We start from the raw sequence: 22,616 nt of genomic DNA, 5'->3' as shown, positions 1-22,616 counted from the left end.
GACTCTGTGCAAGTCACTTAATCCTCCATTGCACCAGGAACAAAATAAGTACCTGTATATAATATGTAAACCACTTTTATTGTAAACACAGAAAGGCAGTATATCAAATTCCATCCCCTTTTGATATCTAAACTGTATTTTAACCAAGGGCAACTCATAGGGAGTGCAGAAGGATGAAAGGCCATGTGCATACATCACTATGGTTTGAAAAGAAGGGCAGAAAGATGGGACTATAAGCAAAAAAAAAAAAAAAAAAAAAAAAGAGTTGCTCAATTGTAGGGCTGGCCCTGATGATTTACTATTTAACATCTGATGAAATTCACTGGATACTTCCTAACCTCTTTGATCCCAAACACTAGCACACTTTCTCAGTTCACTCATCTGTCTGAACTGGATGCCTAGTTCCATGCTTCCATCGTGCTGCACTATGCAAGGCCACAGAGAAACTTGGCACTGCCATCTGACACACCCTGTCTCTATCCCCTCCCAACAGCCTTCATGGGCTATGCAACTTTGTAAAGTATTCGTGCTAGATGGAATAGCACATCCCCTAGATGCCACAGACAAAACAGTGTTGAACCAATTTTGGCCAAAATAAGGGGTCCTTTTACTAAACTGCAGTAAAATGTGGCCTTAGCGCGCACTTATACGAGTCTTTCCCACCCAACTAGAGCCATTTTTACTACAGCCATAAAAAAGGTATTTTTATATTAGTTGTCATGTGCTAATTTTGCCATTAGCATGTGGCCATTTTGAAACTTCTCATGTGTTCGCTTACCGCTACCCATTTTGTAGGTGGTAAGGGAACACACTATACATGTGCTAACAGTTAACATGCACTAATACAGCTGCACTACTGATTAATGTAGGAATGTCCACTCTCTGCCCAGACATGCTCCCTCAAAAAAGTAACTTTTAGCCTGTGGTTAGTGCACACATTTGGTATTTATTACAGGATATCTGATCACATCCCGCTGTATGCCATTTTAGACTCATTAAGCACACTTTAGCACCTAACATAGTTTAGTAAAAGGGCCTCTAAAAATACTAAATGTAACATATCCATAGATAAGGAATCAGCAGAATTGCGAGACCAAAAGAACCTTTAGCTCTTAAAAAATGGCTCTCTGTAGTTCTATTATTTTAAATGAGAACAAAAATATTAAATATTTATAGTGAACAATTATATCATAAAAATCTTGGTGCTTTTATTTTAAAACAAATACACTGCCCTTGTGCTCTACGTATTTCCTAAAATCACACACAACTTCTAAATTATACTCCTTTATAGCTCAAGATTTCTAGTAATATTGAAGCTGAATTCATAAACTGAGCAAGCAAAATAATTATGGCTTTATAGAAGATAAAATCAAAGATAATACATATTTAAGTGATGAAACCAACCCACTGAAAAAAGGAACATGGGAACCACCAAAAAAGGCAAATACTGCCATTTGAAATGTACATTTCTCTTGAAGCAGGCGTATACTTCAAGAAAATACAGGCAGTAAGCATTTGCAGATCATTTCCAGTAGTATTTGGCATTAGTTTTCTACTACTGCTAATTTGTTTTCTGTCATCTACCAGAAAGATAATGGGCATGATTCAACCCTGGATGTTTGGGCCTCTGCTAGATGAATAGCATCCAATATGTTTACCTCAATATCTACTATCATAAAATGAGATATTCTAGGACTAATGGAATACCTTTTTGGGCAGAGGGGCCAAACAAATCAATCTCCAGTCCTGTCCCCAAACTCTCCATTTGCTGATGCTGTATTGGGCAAAGTTTTGTTCTGGCCATTGGATTAACGGCCTACCCCATTCCGCTGCCTATTAAATATTCCACTTTTATTTGGTATATTTTAAAAGACTCAAAAGTAGTATTTGAAAAGGCTAGAAACAATATCCTGAACCATATGACAGGAGAGGAACCAGTCTTTACATCTTATTATCAAGGTCACAGAAACATACAGCATGACAGGAAATAAATACTATAGGGCCCTTCTATCCAATCTGCCCTTCCACACTGACTGCTCTGCTCTACAATTACATGCTCCTCAGAGATCTTCTGTACATGTCCCATGCTTTCTTGAATTCAGACACAGTGCTCATCACCACCTCCACTGGGAGGCTTCTGAATGTTTCCACCCCTCCTTTCTGTAAACAAATATTTGCTTAGTTTACCGAAGTCTACTCTCTTTTACTCACAGCTTATTTCTCATTACAGAATCTCATTTCCACTGAAAGAGACCTGCTTCTTATGTATTTACAGAATATCTTGCATGCGTTTAAAATTCTCTAGCATAGCTCCCCCATCCTGCTTTTCCTTCAAGATATACATATTTAGATCTTAAAGTTCAAGGTTCAATTTTATTTGAAATACTGCTAAATCAAATATACATCTAAATGGTTTACAATAAATAAAATTACAAGTTGGGAGGGTGGATGGTGGAACACAGGGACTACAGAGGGCAGAAGCTGTTTCTGCTGCAGGATAAGCACAAACCAAGTACTGCTGTTCAGGAAATTGTGACTTAAAGCCTGCATGGAAAGAGAACTCTGGATTACATTATTTACATTCCTATATACTTAATAGCCTTTTTTGAGTTTTTAAATCCACCTGTGTTTGTTCTTTCCCTTGCTCCTCAACCCCTACCTACCACACGCATATTGGTAGACTACCCCAATAAGAAGATAAGTTAATTAGGGATTTCAGAAAAGGAGAGTGTAAAAGTAACAGAATAAATAAATAGCAGTCCCATTACAAGCTGTTGACCAATGAACTTTAAATATACCAAATAACTTACAAGTGAAACACATGTTAATTTGTTGAATAGAAAAGATTTAGGGTCACAATATGGAAACAAGTTATGCACTTTCTTATGGAAGGCACGCTTCGCAGAATTTCAGTGTCTACTTTGCATAAGAAACTGCTAGAACATGAACATCTTGTAGATAACACAGACAGCACAAAAATGTGGAGAGAGGAATTAGCATTGCCAAGCGAGACCTGCGTTATACTAACTAGTATTAAGCACATACATCATATACTTGAAGAGCACATTTTCAAGAATATAGTTATTGGGTACTACATAGGGCACACTTTTCTCCAGCACAGGCTTTCCAACTAGGGTATGCAAGGCAGTAAAGTGCCTTAAATGTAATACAGGTAGAGGCAGATTTCTACATGCATTGTGCAGTTGCCATGAAATACATATCTACTGGAAGTTAATAATCAGATATCTTATTCTAACCAGCATTCCATGTGCTGGACCTCAACCAAAATACTGCTAAGTGATTTCTGATTATTTTATTCTAATTTCTCAACTTTTTGGCTATAGGTTTAGCTACCTGATATATCTATTCTCTGGAATTTAATGCTTATTGCTTAATTAATTTGTCCTGTGAATCTGTATTGTAGTGCACTTCTCTGTCTTCTAACTCTGCCCCCCCCCCCTCCCAAAAAGACAAAAACAAAGAAAAAAAATAATACCCTCTTTCCTTTCCTGCCTAGCACTGATAGAGGTCAGGCTTTTCTAACTGCTTCTGGTCCTGTAGCATTCTAACTTTGTGGAAAGATTCTGCCAGTCCTAGGCAAAAACAAAGTCTCTCAACTGGTTATAAATTTGCATTTTACACTGATGAAACTGCTATAATTATTGAGAATATTTTGATTTATTTACTAGAGGAAAGTTATATTCTAGTGGAATTTGAGAGTTAATCAACTGAAAATTGTTTGATCAGATTGTATCAGTTCTGATCATACCTAGAGAACATTTTTGATACAGCAATTGGCCGACTCCCTGTGAGGTAATCACTGCATAGCAGGAGGCAGGTTGGGCTCTGAATAGGGAGACACAGACCACTTTGTTTGCAGCATTCCTTGTGCTGGACCTCAACCAAAATACTGCTAAGTGATTTCTGATTATTTTATTCTGCTACTAGTAAAAAAGGCCCGTTTCTGACACAAATGAAACGGGCGCTAGCAAGGTTTTCCTCGGAGTGTGTATGTTTGGGAGAGTGTATGTGAGAGTGACTGTTTGAGAGTCGGAGTGAAAGTGTGATTGTGTGAGAGAGAGCGTGAGTCTGGGTGTGAGTGTGTTTGTGAGAGAGTGTGTGTGTGAGAATGAGAGTGTGTGCAAGTGTGTATGTGAGACACAGTGTAAGTGAGAGTGTGTGTGTGTGGGCGAGAGAGAGACTGTGTGTGAGACACAGATTCTCTGTTTGAGTGAGTGTATGAGACCAAGCGAGTGTGTGAGTGACTGTGTGGCACATAGAGAGTGAATGTGAGACAGAGTGTGTGAGAGTGAGAAAGACATTGTATATGAGAGAGAGAGTGTGAGCCGTGCCCTCCCAATCCATGGCCATCTGTCCCCTGCCCCCTCCATTCATCCTTTTCCAGCAATTCCCCTCTGTCCGTGAGCCCTGCCCTCCCAATCCATGGCCATCCATGTTTGTCTGTCACCTGCCCCCTCCATTCATCCCTATCCAGCATTTCCCCTCTCTGCTTGAGGCCTGCCCTGCAATCCATATCCATCCATGCCCATCTGTCCCCTCCATTCATCCCTATGCAGCAATTCCCCTCTCCCTGAGTCCCCTGCCCTTCCAATCCATGCCCATCCATGCTCCTCTGTCACCTGGCCCCTCCATTTTTCCCTATCCAGCATTTCCCCTCTCTGCCTGAGGCCTGCCCTGCAATCCATATCCATCCATGCCCATCTGTCCCCTCCATTCATCCCTATGCAGCAATTCCCCTCTCCCTGAGTCCTGCCCTTCCAATCCATGCCCATCCATGCTCCTCTGTCAACTGGCCCCTCCATTTTTCCCTATCCAGCATTTCCCCTCTCTGCCTGAGGCCTGCTCTGCAATCCATATCCATCCATGCCCATCTGTCCCCTCCATTCATCCCTATCCAGCAATTCCCCTCTCCCTGAGTCCTGCCCTTCCAATCCATGCCCATCCATGCTCCTCTGTCACCTGGCCCCTCCATTTTTCCCTATCCAGCATTTCCCCTCTCTGCCTGAGGCCTGCTCTGCAATCCATATCCATCCATGCCCATCTGTCCCCTCCATTCATCCCTATCCAGCAATTCCCCTCTCCCTGAGTCCTGCCCTTCCAATCCATGCCCATCCATGCTCCTCTGTCACCTGGCCCCTCCATTTTTCCCTATCCTGCATTTCCCCTCTCTGCCTGAGGCCTGCTCTGTAATCCATATCCATCCATGCCCATCTGTCCCCTCCATTCATCCCTATCCAGCAATTCCCCTCTCCCTGAGTCCTGCCCTTCCAATCCATGCCCATCCATGCTCCTCTGTCACCTGGCCCCTCCATTTTTCCCTATCCAGCATTTCCCCTCTCTGCCTGAGGCCTGCTCTGTAATCCATGCTCCTCTGTCCCCTGCCCCCTCCATTCATCCATTTCCAGTAATTCCCCTCTCTCCCTGTGCCCTGCCCTCCTAATCCATACCCATCCATGCTCCTCTGTCCCCTGCCGCCTCCATTCATCCTTTTCCAGCAAATCCCCTCTCGCCCTTCCATGACCCCCCCCCCTCGCATCCATGCTACGCTCTCTCCCATGTCCCAGCCTGGCCCGCCCTCTTCTTCCCCCCCCCCCTTTGCATCCATGCCTCGCATCCATGCCCCCCCACCCCTTCGCATCCATGCATCCCTTTTTTTTTTTTAAATTCTTTTTAACTTTACCGCCGTGGCGGTTCGTGCAGCGAAGCGTCAGGGAAAGAGGCGGCGCTCCCGACGTCTAGCTTTCCCTTCGCTGTGTTCCGCCTTGTTTTGAAGGCGGAACACAGCGAAGGGAAGGCTAGACGTCGGGAGCGCCGCCTCCTTCCCTGACGTTTCGCTTCCGGATTTGTTTGTTTTGTCGCGAGGGCGGGCCAGAGACGGCTGGCTGGCTTGAAGGCTTCACACCACGAATCCCCGAACCCTTCAGCCTCAGCCTGGGAGTGACGTCAGATGGCTTCAAGGCTTCAAGGCTTCAGGGTTTGAAGCTTCCGGCTTCAAGTTTCCGGCTTCACAGAACGTTGGCTTCAGAACGTTCACGGTGCGTTTTATTATATTAGATAATTATTGGGAATATTTAGATTTATTACTAAAAGAAAGTTATATTCTAGTGGAATTTGAGAGTTAAATCAACTGAAAACTGTTTGATCAGACTGTATCAGTTCTGGTCATACCTAGAGAACTTTTTTTTTGATATAGCACTTGGCTGACTCACTGGGACAATATATTTCTAGACATTTAAACTAGAAGGCGGGGGTGGCATACGGAGGCAGTACACCAAGTGGTCACCCCCAGCTAAAGCTAAAGACAAGATGCAGTAGAAAATAAAACAATGTAAACAACAATCTTAAAAATCACTTCTTACCAACACAGCAGGAAGTGAGACTAAACAAAAAACTAAACAGAAGATAAAAATGCCACTGAAATGTAGATGGAAAGTGATGACCACAAATGCTCGCAGTCTAAGCAATAAAGTTCATGACCCGATTGACTGGCAAAGGTACATATGAGAATGGAGTGGATATAGCACCGTTCACAGACAGAGCGTGTATGAACAACTTGAAAATCTAAAGGTGGACAAAGCCATGGGACCGGATGGAATCCACCTCAGGATATGAGGGAGCTCAGAGAGGTTCTGGTGGGTCCTCTTAAAGATTTGTTTAATAAATCCTTGAAGATGGGAGAGGTTCCGTGGGATTGGAGAAGAGTGGATGTGGTCCCTCTTCACAAAAGTGGTGATAGGGAAGAAGCTGGAAACTACAGGCCGGTAAGCCTCACTTCAATTATTGGAAAAGTAATGGAAGTGATGCTGAAGGAAAGGATAGTAAATTTCTTGGAAACCAATAAGTTGCAAGATCCGAGACAACATGGTTTTGCCAAAGGTATATCCTGCCAAACGAATCTCATTGAATTCCTTGACTGGGTGACCGGAGAATTGAATAATGGACGTGCTATAGACGTAATCTACTTAGATTTCAGCAAAGCTTTTGACACAGTTCCCCAAAAGAGGCTCTCGAATAAACTTCACAGGCTGAAGATAGGACCCAACGTGGTGAACTGGATTAGAAACTGGTTGACGGACAGATGCCAGAGAGTGGTGGTTAATGGAATTTGCTCGGATGAGGGAAAAATGAGTAGTGGAGTGCCTCAGGGACCGGTGCTGGGGCCGATTCTGTTCAATATATTTGTGAGTGACATTGTCGAAGGGTTAAAAGGTAAAGTTTGCCTTTTTGCAGATGATACCAAGATTTGTAACAGAGTAGACACCCCGGAGGGAGTGGAAAACATGAAAAAGGATCTTCAGAAGCCAGAAGAATGGTCTAAGGTTTCGCAATTAAAATTCAACGTGAAGAAATGCAAAGTGATTTACTTAGGGAGTAGAAATCCATGGGAGACATATGTGTTAGGCGGTGAGAGTCTGATATGTACAGACGGGGAGAGGGATCTTGGGGTGGTAGTATCTGAGGATCTGAAGGCGACAAAACAGTGTGACAAGGCGGTGGCCGTAGCCAGAAGATTGCTAGGCTGTATAGAGAGAGGTGTGACCAGCAGAAGAAAGGAGGTGTTGATGCCCCTGTATTTCATTGGTGAGGTTCCACCTGGAGAATTGTGTTCAGTTTTGGAGGCCGTATCTTGCTAAGGATGTAAAAAGAATTGAAGCAGTGCAAAGGAAAGCTACAAAAATGGTATGGGATTTGCATTACAAGACGTATGAGGAGAAACTTGCTGACCTGAATATGTATACTCTGGAGGAAAGGAGAAACAGGGGTGATATGATACAGACGTTCAAATAGTTGAAAAGTATTAATCCGCAAACGAACCTTTTCCGGAGATGGGAAGGTAGTAGAACTAGAGGACATGAAATGAGATTGAAGGGGGGCAGACTCAAGAAAAATGTCAGAAAGTATTTTTTCACGGAGAGAGTGGTGGATACTTGGAATGCCCTCCCGCGGAAGGTGGTGGAGATGAATACGGTAACGGAATTCAAAAATGCATGGGATAAACATAAAGGAATCCTGTTTAGAAGGAATGGATCCTCAGAAGCTTAGCGGAGATTGGGTGGCAGCACCAGTGGTGGGAGGTGGGGCTAGTGTTGGGCAGACTTCTACAGTCTGTGCCCTGAAAATGGCAGATACAAATCAAGGTAATGTATACACAAAGTAGCACATATGAGTTTATCTTGTTGGGCAGACTGGATGGACCATACAGGTCTTTCTTTGTCATCATCTACTATGTTACTATGTTACTTTATGTAACCGAAGGGCAAACTATGCACCTTCAACACTTGGGGTAGTACTTCAGCCTGTCCTCAAGGCACACCTAGCCAGTCAAGTCTTCAGGAATACCACAATCAATATGCAAAAGATAAATTTGCATATACTGGAGAGCCATGGTATGCAAATCTATCTCATACATATTCATTGTGGTAATCCTAAAAATCCAACTAGCTAGGTGTACCTCCAAGAGGGGGTTTGAGAAGCACTGACATCAGAGTGAGCTGCTAAAGAGGAACTGTCCAGTTTGCCCCTAAAGCAAGCTAGCGCGGCTACCTGCACTCAAAGAGAATTATATGCCAATCCCTTTTAAAGACCATGCTGAAGGAACTCCAGAATAACCGAAATGTCCGCCCAGAAAGGCGATTCAGCACGTAAAGCACACCACGCCGAGAAAGCTTTCCACACTCGCGCGTACACTGCTGAAGTAAACTGCTTCCATGCCCCCAAAAGAGTGGCAATGACTGGTCCTGAAAATCCCTTCTTCCTCAGCTGCCGCCTCTCAATAGCCAGGCCGTAAGACCAAAGCGGGAGGGATTTACCATCTGAACTGGCCCTTGATGCAGCAGATCGGGAGTCGCAATGGTGGCTCTGAGAGTGTTCGAATGAGGTCTGCATACCACGGGGCAATTAGAACGACCGGCCCCCAATGCCACCCTATACAGCAAAGAACTCTCCCTATCAGAGGCCACGGAGGAAAAACATACAGTAGTTGTTGTTCCGGCCATGGCTGGAGAACAGCGTCCAGTCCTGCGGATCCTGGCTGCCGTTTGCGGCTGAAGAACTGGGGAACTTTGGCATTGCAAGCCATGGCCATGATATCCATTACTGGTCTTCCCAAACGTTGACAGATCAGCTGCTTAGAGGCATTATCTGCGGCCCAATGATGGAGCCACAGAAGACACCGAGAGGAAACGGTCAAGGCCATGAGTTTGGCCGAAGCACGGACCAAATCATGCAAAGCATCCGCCAAGTACGCCAGCCCAATATCCATCAGCGACATCTGAGGAGTTCCTGGCATATCAGACTCCGAAATTGAATCCATGACAGAATGTAGCCAACTGAGACAAGCTCTAGCCTCATAAGAACTACAAACAGAAGCTTGACATGTGTCACGTCTGTGGCCGTGACCACCCTCAGACTTACCTCATTTCTGGTGGCCAGCAGCTCTGCTGGCTTCTGTCTGTCTTTGTGTTAGTCTTGTCTCTGGCTCTGTGTGCTGATTACTTCACTAGACCTCACCTGTATGTGCTATGCCTCTCTGGGGAGCCAGCATCTAAGATGGCTGCCACCGGCTCTGTGCCAGCTTCCAAGATAGCTCCTGCCTGTCTTTCCTGTGGGCTCACTTCCTGTGTGTGTCAAGCCTCTCTTTGGGGTCAGTGTACTTCCTGCTTCTGTCCTGCTGCTGGTGACTCATCAGTGAGAGCTTTCATAAGGAAGGGCTGTGCTTGCAGTCAGGGCCTTTGAATAAGTGTTATGCTCTTAGGCCAGGTAAGGTTAGTAAGTGTCTGCTGCACTACTGCTTAGCCTCTCTCTGGGTTCCAGCCCAGTTTCTTTCTGTGCCTGTGTCTCTGTTGTCCTTCCGTGGGGGGACTTCCCTGCCACTGTCTGTCTGTGGACTGTGGGTCCCTCCTGGCTTACCCTGTGTTTGGGGTGAAGCCTCTGTTCCTGGCTTACCCTGTGTTTGGGGTGAAGCCTCTGCTCCAGGTTTACCCTGTGTTGGGGTGAAGCCTCTGTTCCTGGCTTACCCTGTGTTTGGGGTGAAGCCTCTGCTCCAGGTTTACCCTGTGTTGGGGTGAAGCCTCTGTTCCTGGCTTACCCTGGGATGGGGTGAAGCCTTTGTCCGGGTTTGTTCTCTGTATGCGAAGCCTCAGCCTTTGTGAGTTCCCCAGTCAGTGTGTGGAACGGCTGTGGCTTCAGACCCATGGCCTGTTCTTCCTGGTTACTCTGTTTGCTGTGCTGCCTGCCCAAGACCCTTGGCCTGTTATTCCTGGTTTGCTCTCTTTACCCTGAACCCTGCCTTGCCTAGCCTGTGTGCCTACCCTGCTTGTATACCCTGAGGGTATATCCTGAATCCTGTATCTGTCTGGCTAGTGTGTTTTCCTGGGTGATTATTCCTGTATCCTGTCTCCATCTAGCTAGAGGGTTTACCCTGTGGGTATTCCCAGATCCCCGTTCTGCTTAGTGTGTTGCTGCCCTAGTCCTTGCTCCTGCTAGCTTCTGTACACCTTGTGTTCCTTGGTCTGTCTTCTGGGTCTTGCTAGTGGCTGTGCAGCAGCACACTGTCTGAGTCTAGTTCCGTGCCCTGTCGCCCTCGTGTATCCCAGACCCAGGGTGGGTCCTCTGGATCTTCAGTTCCTGCCTTATCCTGCAAGTCCTGCCAGCCGCCTGCACTACGGAGCTCAACTCCGGAGGAAAGGTGGCTAGGTGCAGGTGAAGCTGTTCCTGTCTCATCTGTTCTAGTTGCCTGCCTTGTACTACTCCAGTCCAGAGTTCCAGTACTGCTCTTCTGTGTTTCCAGTCCCGAGGTGGTCTTGCCTGCCACTGCCGCTCCTCGGCAGTGGCCCAAGGGCTCACGAACGCCAGACCTGCCTCGAGGACCTGACAGAATGCCAAGGCCCTCAAGAACGCAACAGAATGCAAAGGCCATGAGTCCGGCAAGATCATCGGTCCAGGTGGGTTGCCTGCCCATGACTTTGTTCCCTATGGACAATCCGGGTTCCGACCCTGGTGTAGCTCCTGATTCCAGTTCAGATCCCAGTTCCGACCTGATTTTTTCTTTGGATTCGTTAATGACCCTCCAGGATTACCGGGTACAACTTTTGTCTGATCCAGCCCTAAAAGATACTCCTGAGGCAGCAGCGGAGAGAGAGCGCGTTTCTGGGCGAGGGTTTTTTGAAGACCCAGTTTCTGCTATGGATCCCTCTACGAAGCTCTTCCTTTACTGCTTCCAACTTCTCTCGGATCCAGCTCTGCGGAATACTCCTGAGGCCCATGCGGCAAGGAGGTGGATGAGTGGTCCCGGTCCAGGTCCAGTTCCGGATCAGAGTTCCAGTTCCAGTCCAGCTCCTGAGGCTAAGGCCGAAAGAAGGCGCTGTGGGATTTCTCCGCTCAGGGCTCATCAGCAGCCTCGGAGGTCAGGCCGAGTGAAACGTCGGACCAACCTCTGATTCCAGTCCAAGTAGTGCCGCCTAGGCGCCTGAGTCCAGTCCAGGGAGTGCTTCATACTGAGTCCCCGCTTCCAGTTCAAGTAACGCTTCCACTTAAGCCTCCGAGTCCAGTCCGAGGGAAGCTTTCGATTGAGCCTCTGATTCCTGCTCGAGTGGCGCTCCGGGCCGAGCCTCCAGTTCTCCTTCAAGTGTCAAGCCCCTTGAAACCTCTTCCAGTCCGAGGGGTGCTTCTGACGGAGTCTCCGAGGCCTGTGCAAGTGGCTCTTCGGGTCAAGCCTCCGGTTCTTGTCCAAGTGACCCGTCCAGTCAAGCCACTGAGTCCAGTTCGAGGGGGGCTTCTAACCAAGCCTCCGGTGCCAGTCTGAAGGGTGGTTCAGGTGGAGCCTCCGCTTCCAGTCCAGAGGGCACCTCCAATCAAGCTCCTAAGGCCAGTTCGAGTGGTGCTTCAGATCGAGCCTCAGATTCCTGTCCAAAGGGTGTTTGCTGCCAGGCCTCAGTTAAAGTTCTGTCCCTGCCAGGAGGCAGATGGTGCCTCGAGTTCCAGTTCCAGTCATGACTTTGATTCCAGTCCGGGTCCCAGTCCCGGTTCAGCTCCTGTTCAGAGTTCCAGTTCCAGCCAAGATGCGGAGTTCGCTCTGAGTTCCAGGGCTAGCCAAGATGCTGAGTCCATTCCAAGTTCCAGTTCCAGCCAAGATGCTGAGTCCGTTCCAAGTTCCAGTTCCAGCCAAGATGCTGAGCCTGCTCCGAGTTCTGGTTCCAGCCAAGATGCGGAGTCCGTTCCAAGTTCCAGTTCCAGCCAAACTCCTGACGCCAGCACGGGTCCCAGCCCCGGTTTGATTCCTGACGCCCGTCCGGGTCCCAGTCCCAGTTTGCTTTTTGACTCCAGTCCGGGTCCCAGTCCCGGTTTGCTTCCTGAGTTCAGTCTGGGTTTCCTCAGAGAAGGGTTCCTCTTGAACTTTGTTCCTCTTGCTGCATCCAAGTTCCTGAGTTTGCCCAGTGGTGATTCCAAGGAGCCTCCTGTTTACAAGCTCCGCTCCTGTCTGCCAGTTTTGAACTTCCTTGGGACTTCCAGTCCAGTGATCCATGTCTGGATTTTGAAACCCATCAAGAAGTTTTACCACTGTTACCCCTGGACACCTGAACTCTCCATGGAGACCGGAAGGGGGGTCTTGAGGAGGAGGTACTGTCACGTCTGTGGCCGTGACCACCCTCAGACTTACCGCATTTCTGGGGGCCTCATTTCTTGCTTGCCACAGGAGAAGCAGCAGCGGCTGGACAGCGTTTGTATTGGCGGCTGCAGGTGGCGAGGGGGTTGATGTGCCCGGGAGGGGGGGGGGGGGGGGTAGGGGCTTTGGTGATGCGCCCCGGGGGGAGGGTCTTGGGTGATGCGTCGAGGGGGGGTAGGGGCATGGATGTTGTGCCTAGGGGGGCACTGAGAGCTGACTGGTAGGCAGGGGGAGGAGTACTCCTCCCCTTGCCTTGGAATCAGCTGTCAGTGATGTCACTGATGTCAGAGCATTCTAAGCTGCCTAGCAGACCACCTCCGAGGGAGCCACGGTCCCAGGCACATTAGAACACTGGAGGTGAGAATTATTATATAGGCTGGATTTTCCAAAAACACACACATACCAATATGCTGATGTTCTATTGAGCATATGATACTACTGGAGCACTGAAAATAACACTGTGAAATGGTAAAGATAAAAGTAAAAAGATGAAATAACAAAATGAACAGTAACAATACCAGACATAACTCTGTGCCAGACATGTCACTTAAAACTAAGTGCTGCTAATTAACCAAAATGGTGGATAACCAGTATGTGGTAAACATACATGGTTATAAAATAAAAACCATCACCAGAAAGTTCTAGATTAAAGTCATACAGGGCTGATACAAACCTCTTAAAAACAAAAGCAGAAAACTAAATCTCTTTAAAAATAGCACATCCAAAGAACATCATTTAAAAATATATTATGTGTGGCTGCACAGACCAGGACCTAAAATGTAACTAAAAGAACCACAAGATGAAACCCCATTAATAACAAATGTACCAATAAATTAAAATGTACCAATAAATTAAAAACCAAGGTATGAATCATGTGGTTTCCCTCAATGACCAAAAGTGAAATGAAATGACAATTAAAAATTCCTCTATAAGAGGAACTTACCAAAGTCAAAATCAGAGAGAGAGACAGTAGTAACTGGTGATCACTGCAAACTAATACAACTCCAAAGAAAAAATGGCCACTAGAACATCACAGAGTATATACGAGCTACAAATGATGTGTCTTTTTATGATTGGATGTCCCACCAACAGACTTAATCCAAACTGATGGATCTCATGTCCAATAAAAAAGGAGAATGCAACATCAATTTTAAACCTGATTGATAGAACTGCGGTCCAATGAAAACATAAACCTATCCTAATATGCAAAATGACATCACCATCGGGTACTAGCTGTGTGTATATGTACAGTGGGGGAAATAAGTATTTGATCCCTTGCTGATTTTGTAAGTTTGCCCACTGACAAAGACATGAGCAGCCCATAATTGAAGGGTAGGTTATTGGTAACAGTGAGAGATAGCACATCACAAATTAAATCCGGAAAATCACATTGTGGAAAGTATATGAATTTATTTGCATTCTGCAGAGGGAAATAAGTATTTGATCCCCCACCAACCAGTAAGAGATCTGGCCCCTACAGACCAGGTAGATGCTCCAAATCAACTCGTTACCTGCATGACAGACAGCTGTCGGCAATGGTCACCTGTATGAAAGACACCTGTCCACAGACTCAGTGAATCAGTCAGACTCTAACCTCTACAAAATGGCCAAGAGCAAGGAGCTGTCTAAGGATGTCAGGGACAAGATCATACACCTGCACAAGGCTGGAATGGGCTACAAAACCATCAGTAAGACGCTGGGCGAGAAGGAGACAACTGTTGGTGCCATAGTAAGAAAATGGAAGAAGTACAAAATGACTGTCAATCGACAAAGATCTGGGGCTCCACGCAAAATCTCACCTCGTGGGGTATCCTTGATCATGAGGAAGGTTAGAAATCAGCCTACAACTACAAGGGGGGAACTTGTCAATGATCTCAAGGCAGCTGGGACCACTGTCACCACGAAAACCATTGGTAACACATTACGACATAACGGATTGCAATCCTGCAGTGCCCGCAAGGTCCCCCTGCTCCGGAAGGCACATGTGACGGCCCGTCTGAAGTTTGCCAGTGAACACCTGGATGATGCCGAGAGTGATTGGGAGAAGGTGCTGTGGTCAGATGAGACAAAAATTGAGCTCTTTGGCATGAACTCAACTCGCCGTGTTTGGAGGAAGAGAAATGCTGCCTATGACCCAAAGAACACCGTCCCCACTGTCAAGCATGGAGGTGGAAATGTTATGTTTTGGGGGTGTTTCTCTGCTAAGGGCACAGGACTACTTCACCGCATCAATGGGAGAATGGATGGGGCCATGTACCGTACAATTCTGAGTGACAACCTTCTTCCCTCCGCCAGGGCCTTAAAAATGGGTCGTGGCTGGGTCTTCCAGCACGACAATGACCCAAAACATACAGCCAAGGCAACAAAGGAGTGGCTCAGGAAGAAGCACATTAGGGTCATGGAGTGGCCTAGCCAGTCACCAGACCTTAATCCCATTGAAAACTTATGGAGGGAGCTGAAGATGCGAGTTGCCAAGCGACAGCCCAGAACTCTTAATGATTTAGAGATGATCTGCAAAGAGGAGTGGACCAAAATTCCTCCTGACATGTGTGCAAACCTCATCATCAACTACAGAAGACGTCTGACCGCTGTGCTTGCCAACAAGGGTTTTGCCACCAAGTATTAGGTCTTGTTTGCCAGAGGGATCAAATACTTATTTCCCTCTGCAGAATGCAAATAAATTCATATACTTTCCACAATGTGATTTTCCGGATTTAATTTGTGATGTGCTATCTCTCACTGTTACCAATAACCTACCCTTCAATTATGGGCTGCTCATGTCTTTGTCAGTGGGCAAACTTACAAAATCAGCAAGGGATCAAATACTTATTTCCCCCACTGTATGAAGAACACAGATTCTTCAGAAGCTATACATTCTAATATAGAAAACCATGAAAAAATAAATAAGAATAAAAATATAAGTAACAATAAAAATTAAAAATATAAATGGAAATAAAATAAAAATAAAAGTGAAAATAGACCTGCACAAAAAAGGAAAAATTATTATAATAAAAATGAAAAATAAAATAAAATAAAAATTAAAAATATAAATGGAAATAAAATAAAAATAAAAGTGAAAATAGACCTGCACAAAAAAGGAAAAATTATTATAATAAAAATGAAAAATAAAATAAAATAAAAATTAAAAAATAAGGGTGAGGGGGGGGGGGGGGGGTCACGTGATGCTCTAAAGAGAGGAAGACGTGGTCCCGCGTCCTCCTAGGCCCTGACTCCCAATATTGCTTTAAAACACTGGAATCGCATAGGAAACGAATCTTTACACTCTAGAAAATAATAGTGGAAAGCCTTATGGACAGATATTTGAGCTCACCAAAAACATCCATGGCGAGCAGAACCGCAAAAAAAGACAAAGAAAAATCGAAGGCGCCAAGCAGCGCGGAGGAAGGCCTGAAGGCGAATGGAAGTGGCTCATTCACGGATGAGCAATTGCAGCAGTTAACGGAGGCAGTGAGCACAGCGCTGGATTAGAAATTAGACAAACTCTACTCGCAGGTATCCAATCTGGAAGCGCAAGCGGCAGATACTGTGCAGAGGCTGGGAGAGCTCGAGCACCGCATGTCGTAGGTAGAAGATGCAGCGGGCCCAGCAGCACAGAAGCTACAAAACATGGCGGCTGTGGAAGAAAACTTGCAGGCAAAAATGTACGACCTTGAAAATCGGTCGCGCCGCGGCAACCTGCGGATCGTGGGGCTCCCCGAAACAGTGACTGATAAAGTATTATCGACAGTCTTGGAGAAATGGCTGGCAGAAGAATTTGCTTTATCTGATCATGCTGGGAAATTGTGTTTAGAACGTGCTCACCGTATCGGCAGGAAGCAGGAAGAAAAACAGGTTCCACGCACAGTGATAATAAAAGTACACAACTATGTGCACAAGGACGAAATATTACGAGGATCCCGCCTCAAAAGAAACGAGCTGAGATACGATAGACATCAGATACGTATCCTTCAGGATTTTTCGATGGCCCTGCAGGAGAAACATCGGCAATTTACACCGCTCTGCCAACAATTACACGAGGCAGAAGTGCCTTTCATGCTGATATATCCTGCTATATTAAAAGTGAAGACAGAAGGAAGATGGAGGCCATTTGAAAATCTTAAAGAGGCACAAAAATATGTGCAGGAGCTGGTACAATCGAGAAAGATTGGCACGCCAGGAGAGGATGAATGATAATGGCAAGGAAGAGCAGCCTACACGAGGTACACTCACTAAGGGCATGATGAGGCTACACATGGAGAGCAGACAAAGAATCACACAGTGTTTGACTTAATTAACATTTGAGGGGAGTGGGGAACAGGGGATGCGGGGAACCCCAACAGCCCATAAGATAATATGGGTAGGGGACATGGGGATTTAAAAGGAACGGGGGGGGGGGGGGGGGGGGGTTAGGGTTGGCTAGAAGGGGGGGATAGGGGGGAGGGGGAGGGATATACAGGGAGCAAGAGATACATAAAGTGTGGTTGGTAATTGAGGTGCAGCGGCATTTGGTGCGGGTCCGGGGGACGAAACAGCAGAAGATGTGGAGACAGCAGGAGAAGGGCCTAATATGGATCCCTGGGGGGAGGCTGGGTCCCCTAGGGACAAGGGAAATGATCAGGCTGGGTTTCTTAAGAGAGATAGCAGACAATGAATAAACGACTAGGTGGCACTACACGTGTGATCTCATGGAATGTGTGCGGGATAACATCCCCGGTGAAGCAAGCAAAGATTCTTAGTGCGCTCAAACGACACCGGGTGGGTATAGCTTGCATACAGGAGACCCGTTTGTCTATGGTAGAACTCCAGAAATTAAAGAGACATTGGGTAGGAAAGGTTTTTGGCTCCCCAGCGGCGGGTAGACGCGGCGGGGTAGCAATCTTGATCCACAAAAATGTTATGGTGAAGGCCAAGCTATTATTCACAGACGATGAGGGGCGATATGTGGGGGTTCGGCTGAACCTTCAGGGGCAGTCATATCTACTGGTAGCAGTATACGCCCCTCAGACTGGTGGGAAAAAATTCTTTGCAGACCTTTTTGCCCAGTGCCAGAGACATGGAACAGATCCCATTATAGTGGCAGGTGACATGAATCAGGTGCTAGACCCTGTGCTGGATAGAACGGCTCCCGGGTCGGGGGTGCTCGAGACCTTTTGCGACGGGCTGGGTTTGGTGGACCCCTGGAGATTTTTACATGAAGAAGAAGGTGACTATACACACACCTCGAGGGCCCACGGAACCCAGTCTAGGATTATGTACTGGTGGCATCTGGGGTGTTCAATCGGATTGTAGGGGCGGAAGTGGGCCCGGAGAAGCTCTCGGATCATGCTATAATCTGGGTGGACATTGAGCCCCAGCCGTATTACCGTGGTTTGGGTGGTTGGAGATTCCCGGCGTACCTGCACTCCTCTCCAGAGTTTGTGGAATTTTTGGCCAAAAGGTGGGAGGACTATCTGCAGAATAACGAGCAGCATCTTAGTGCCCCAGGTTTATTTTGGTCCACCGCCAAGACAGTGTTGCGTGGAGAAGTAATTGCATATGTTTCCAGAAGAAATCGAATGATTGCGCAAAAGATAGTGGAATTGGAAAGAAAGGTTAGGGTAGCCAGGAAGAACCATGCAGAGACCCCCACCAGGGCTTCCTTAGACTCCCTGATCGCTGCGAGGGTGGAGTTGAATAGCTTATTACAGGACAGATATAATAAGACAACGATTACACGCAGATATAACCTCAGCCGCTATGGGGACAGACCGGGCGGTATGCTAGCGCGGTTAATAAAGGGTGCTCGCAGATCGCAGGTTATCGCCCAACTACGGACACCCTCGGGCACACTCACATCGAGCCCGGAACAGATAGCAAACACCTTCCATAAGCACTTTATCAGCCTTTATGCAGCGGAGGATATGGGATACGGGGTTCAGGACAAAATTAGAGAGTACTTACAGCAATCGGCCATGCCCCAATTGACAGTGGAGCAAAAAAGTATTTTAGACTCCCCTCTAGGAGCTAAGGAGGTGCTGAAGGCTATACAGGCATTAAAGCTTCATTCGGCCCCAGGCCCCGATGGTTTTTCGGGTGAATTTTATAAAATCCTTAAGCTGCAGGTTGTGGGAACCCTTATGAGCTTTTATGAGACAGTAATGAAAGAAGGGCAGTTCCCCAGTTATGCTAATGAAGCGCTGATCAGCTTAATACCGAAGCCTGGACGAAGCTTAGATGACCCGGCCGCTTATAGACCCATATCTTTAATAAACGTCGACATTAAGATCGTAACCCGAGCCGTGGCAGAGCGTCTAGCACAGGTAGTACCGTTCTGAGTTGGAGGGGAGCAGGTTGGCTTTGTTCGGGGCCGACACTCTGTCATAAATGTGAGGAAACTCATAGCAGCGGTGGCAGAAGCTCCTGAAAGGGCACCCAAAGGTTTAATGATAAGTTTGGATGAAGAGCGTGCCTTTGACAGGGTGGCATGGCCTTTTTTACATGGAACCCTACGCTGGATTGGAGTGCAGGATTGGTTTGCGGGAGCACTGGGGGCGCTTTACACTGACCCGAGAGCTCGATTGCTAGTGAAAAGGGTAAGAACGGAAGAATTTTCGATAAGGAGAGGGACACGACAAGGATGCCCCCTGTCCCCACTACTCTTCCTGTTAGTTTTGGAGCCCCTCTTATATCAGGCAAAACCCCGGAATTAAAGGCATGAGGGTGGAAGAAGATGTATTAAAACTTTTAGCGTATTCGGATGACCTGCTGCTGTTGGTGGACGATCCGCGGACCTCGGTGCGGTATCTTTTGAAGGAGGTGCAACACTATGGGGATTTGTCGGGGTTTCGCCTAAATCTGTCCAAGTCACTGGCACTGGGGATGACAGAGGAAGTCCAACAAGGCTGGGTAGGGCCCTTCCCTTTTCGATGGGCAGAGGGGAGATTGAAGTACTTGGGGGTGGAGGTGCCGGTTAAATTATCTACACTCTACAAGATAAATGTGAGACCCCTGTTAGCGGAAACCAGGTGCCTGCTAGGAATTTGGGGTTCTTGCCCTCTTTCCTTGACAGGGCGCATAGCTCTTTTCAACATGTTGATAGCCCCTAAGTGGCTATATAAATTTCAAGTGTTGCCGCTGCACCTTGGGGGAAGGGAGGAGAGAGAGTTGAAGGTTATGCTAAGGAAATTTTTATGGAACAACAGACGACCCAGGCTACCTCTTTTATATAAGCCCAAAACGCATGGGGGAATGGGTTTGCTGAACATTAGATACCTCACCATTTCTTGCACTATGCGACATGTAAGGGACTGGCTGGTAGGCAGTCAACATTTCACGAACACACAGTTGGAGGCTTCCTTGACATCTGGATCACACTTGAGTTGCCTGCTGCATAACACCAAAAAGAAGGTGGGGGTCAAAACCCCCATGAACTGGTTTGTGCGTTCAGCGAGAGCAATGTGGAGATGGCTATGTAGGAGGCATGATTTCTCCGCAGCGGCGACACCTTTTGTTTCTTTGAGATTGAATCCGGATTTCCAGGCGGGGACAATGGACAAAGTCTTTGTGCGCTGGAGACAACAAGGAATTCACTATTTGTACCAGTTAGTGGATGAGGAGGGGCAGCTCAAATCTTTGGAGGAGCTAAAGAGAGAGTATGGCATCTTGGACACAGACTTTTACGCTTATGCGCAAGTAAAACATTACGCTCATTCATTGGGAGCATTTAACTTAAGCGATGACGTGCAAGACACGCTCTCAACAGCATTAACATTGGGATCACAAAATATAGTGCCCTTACGCTTCCATCATCGAAACCTCCAAGACACTACGGAAGATATAGACTATTGCAAAATAGCGACAAGTTGGTCTCAGGACCTGGGGACTGAGCTCACGGTGGAGGAGCTTCAGAACTTCCTGAAGGCAATTTTGCGGCGGTCCTTCTTTATACGACAGTGGGAACAACAGTATAAGTTTGCCCTGAGAACTTACATAGCACCGAACAGAGCGCAGAAAGCAGGCTTTGGCACTGGGAAATGCCCTAAGTGTGGAGAGGCACTGGCGACCTTGGGCCACATGTTTTGGTGGTGTCCAGGTATCCGACAATTTTGGATACAAATAATAACAGAATCGGGTCAATATTGGTAGTGAGGAATATCGGTGGGGCCCTTGCTTTTGTTTGACATATTTCATACAGGGCAACTTATGCCATCGGGGATGGCGGGATTTCTACAACGGGCAACCTTGGTCGGGAAAAAAGTGATCCTGCTTAAATGGCAAGAAGAACAGACTCCTACCAGAGAATTGTGGAGGTCAAAGATGACTGAACTAATGCACCAAGAGCTCTGTGGTGTAGCTTCTTTAATTAACCATGGGAAAGACCCCGACGCTTTCAGGAAAGTCTGGGGAAAATATTGGAACACTCTCCACCCTGCTACTAGACGTCACATTCTTCACAAGATGACAAGCAAGCAAGGGAGGGGAGAAGCACCCTCCACGGACTGAGCTGCGATGTTGCCTATATCAACCACATTTATATTTGCAGGAACCGGGAAGGGAGGGGGGGGGGGGGGGAATGGATTTATGATATATACGTTAAGTCACGAAAGTGGAGGGCTATAAGACCCAAAGCTCTCTATGTCACAGTTCACCTGCTAAACTGTTAAAGTTTATAAAATATAACGATATTGCATTTTTTCCAATGTTTGATAGACGTATAACATAGACACAGCTGATATTTTATCAGGGATGGGTGGGGGGATGGGGTGGAGAGTGCGGAATGGTAAATGGTGATGAAGAAATTGTTATTTCAGTTACACGCACCTTGGATTGCAGAATAACAGAATTATGCTGAGAGTGTTGGTTATATATTTTGTTATTTCATCAATAAAAATATTGAACCATAAAAATAAGGGTGAAAAAATGATAATGAAAAAATTAATAAATGGTAAAAAAAATCGAAAATGGTGATAGAAATGAAAAAATAATAACTCCAAAATAATAGTAAAAATAAAAATAATAAAGATAATAAAATCGATGTTATGTATAGCTGTCCAAAGTTTAGACAGCCATTCATATGAAGTATATGAATTCAATTTCTTTAATTTAACCCTTTGGGAGCAGCACAGTCTAATTCATAAATTGCACGTTGTTCTGCCCTAAGTAGAGTAAGGTCAGTATTTCCACCTCTGATGTTGCTTTTAATGATTTGAAATACAAGGAATTTAATATCCTCAGTGCTATGTTTTGCCTGTATCCAATGTTCAACCAGTGGAGCAGATTTAATCTGTCTTCTGACACAACTACGGTGTTCAATAATTCTTGTTTTAATCTTCCTATTGGTCTTACCAATATAAATCATATTACAGGGGCAAAGAATGATATATACAATGCTTTCTGACATGCAGTCGCTATCAAATTTGAGCTTATATTGTTTACCCGTTGTGGGATGTGTAAAAATATCCAATTGAAGAGAGTGAACGCAGACAGTGCAAGCATTACATGGCCCATGTCCACCATATGAATAAGTAGTAGGGTTTTGACTTTGAAAAATAGGAAGAGTGAACGGAACCAAAAGATTCCTTAAATTTGGATTTCTTGATAATGCAAAAGTTGGAAAAACATTTTGAAAGCATGAATGTGTCTGAACTATGTGCCAATGTTTAAGAATAATTTTTTTAAAATGACTCATAGATGAAAATCGCAGAGTACATACTAAATCAGGATTAGCTTTAGATTTTACCCCAGTACTGAGCAGATCTTCTCTAGACCTAGTATTGGCTTTAAGAAAACCTTCTGAGATACATTTTTTGGGATAACCCCTCTGTCTAATTCTAATAATCATCTGTATCGGCACAAATTCTCTTAAGTCTAAGGAACTGGCAGAATGGTAAATTGTCCTTGAGTGCTCAATTGTGATAGCTGGAATAGTGCAAATAACAATAGACCTGTTCTA

At 46.0% G+C, this 22,616-nt stretch overlaps 1 protein-coding gene across 9 annotated transcripts in view; it reads right to left on the bottom strand.

Moving 5' to 3' along the window:
• FUT8 (fucosyltransferase 8) overlaps positions 1 to 22,616 on the bottom strand; it is a 510,310-nt gene that overhangs the window by 278,554 nt on the left and 209,140 nt on the right. The window lies entirely within an intron of this gene.

The sequence above is a fragment of the Microcaecilia unicolor genome, chromosome 9 (assembly GCF_901765095.1).
Source record: "Microcaecilia unicolor chromosome 9, aMicUni1.1, whole genome shotgun sequence".
Classification (NCBI taxonomy): Eukaryota; Metazoa; Chordata; class Amphibia; order Gymnophiona; family Siphonopidae; genus Microcaecilia; species Microcaecilia unicolor.
The sequence above is the reverse complement of the archived record's forward strand: the minus strand, read 5'-3'. Positions and strand labels throughout refer to the sequence as shown.